This window comes from Crocuta crocuta, unplaced genomic scaffold (assembly GCF_008692635.1).
Source record: "Crocuta crocuta isolate KB4526 unplaced genomic scaffold, BGI_CrCroc_1.0 scaffold139, whole genome shotgun sequence".
NCBI classification, from domain to species: domain Eukaryota; kingdom Metazoa; phylum Chordata; class Mammalia; order Carnivora; family Hyaenidae; genus Crocuta; species Crocuta crocuta.
In genome coordinates, this window is record NW_027533258.1 from 11,516,324 (window position 1) to 11,518,294 (window position 1,971).

Consider the following 1,971-nt stretch of genomic DNA (forward strand, 5'->3'; position numbering starts at 1 on the left):
CGCGCCGGGCTGGCGCCAGGGCTGGGGTGGCCACGTGGCCTGGGCGAGGCGGACAACCCGGGCGGGGACGTGGGGAGGGCGGCCCCCGGGCGCTGCTGGGGTCACGCCACCGGGTATTTACCCAAAGAAAACGAAAACACCAATGCAACAAGGTACGCGCGATGCCCCCTCGGGTGCCTCGGAGCCTTGTGTGTAAGATCCGGACGCCGCCCACGTGTGGGTCGACAGCTGACTGCATGAAGAAGACGCCATATGTATACACAACGGGACCCTGCCGTTTGCAACCACAGGACGCGCAAAGGGAAGCGAGTCGGGGACCAGAAGACACCCGGCAGGTGTGGGACCTGAGAACAAACTGACGGTCGCCATCGGGGGCAGAAGGGCTGGGAAAACAGGGTNCAATACGGCCAAGTGATCCGTGGGACTGACACGCTTATAGGCAATAATTACAAATTCTGGGAAAAGCAAAAAATAACAAATTTTTAAAACCCTTGCTGGAGACACTGGGGGAAAACCACCCCCCAGCCCCCAGGGGAAGCCGNCGCGGACTTCACAAAACCAGCCGGCGCCCTCGGGAGACGCAACACGGCGTCCGCCGCGTCCGAGGTCCCGTCCCAAGCTCCTCAACCCGGAAACGGGCAGGCGGCACCGACTCGCAGAGACGGCGCCTCGGGGGAGCCCGGCCGCAAGCGCCCGACGCGGGGGGCGCGGAGCGGGGTGTGGAAGCGGCCGTGCCCAGCGACACAGAGCAAACCGTGCGTGTTCGTGGGTAAACAGGTGGGAAATCTCAACAGATAAGTGCAAACTATTAAAAAAAAAAAACAAGTAAAAATTCTAACGTTGAGAAATACAATACCCGAAATTAACAATTAACAGCAGATGGAAGATGCGGAGGGAAAAGTCAGTGAACCTGAGGCGTAGATCAGTGGAATTATCCAGTCTGAGGGCGCCGGGGGCTCCGTCTAAGTGTCTCACTTGTGATTGTGCCAGCCTGGCGTCGGGCTCCGTGCTGACAGCTCGGAGCCTGCTCGGGAGTCTCTCTGTCTCTCTCTAAAATATTTTTATTTACTTCTAGGAGAGAGAGAGAGAGAGACAGCGTGAGCAGGGGAGGGTCAGAGAGAGAGGGAGTCACAGACTGAAACAGGCTCCAGGCTCTGAGCTGGCAGTCAGCACAGAGCCCGACGCGGGGCTCGAACCCACGAACCGCGAGATCATGACCTGAGCGAAAGTCGGACGCTTCACCGACTGAGCCCCCCAGGCGCCCCCCTCCTCTTAAAATAAGTAAATAAACATCAAAAAAAGGAAAGAATCCAATCTGAAAAACAAGAGCAGGGGGAAAAGAACAGAACCCCAGGAGGGGGCGTATCAATATATCTAACATACATTTTTTACAATGTTTATTTATTGATTTTGAGAGAGACTGCGTGCGTGTGTGTGTGAAAAGGGGAGGAGCGGAGAGTGCGTGCGTGTGCGTGTGTTATGTGTGTGAAGACGGAGGAGCAGAGGCAGAGGAGAGAGAACCCCGCAGGCCCCACACCGGCCAGGGCCCAACAGGGGGCTCGATCCCGTGAACCCTGCGGTCACGCCCCGAGCTGAGACCGAGAGTCAGACGCTGACCCAATGGAGCCCCCCCCGCGGCGCCTCCACTTCATCAGAATCCCAAAAGAAGAAAGAATGAGGCATAAAAAATATTTGCCAAAAACGACTAAAACTTTCCGAACTTGGCAAGGGACGTGCGCGTAGCGGTGGGAGAAGCCGCCTTCGTAGCCCGTCAGCCGCGCGGGCGGCGCCCCCTTCAGGGGCGGGGCCTCCAGCCCGTGACGCTCGCGCCCGCGCCGGAAGCCGGAAGTCGGGCCGGAAGTCGGGCCGGAGCTACGGGGCGGACGTGGGATCGGCGCGGAGGACCCTTCTCTTTCCTCCCGAATCCACACGGCGGGGCCCCTCCCGCACGACGGGCTTCGGAGGAAGCGA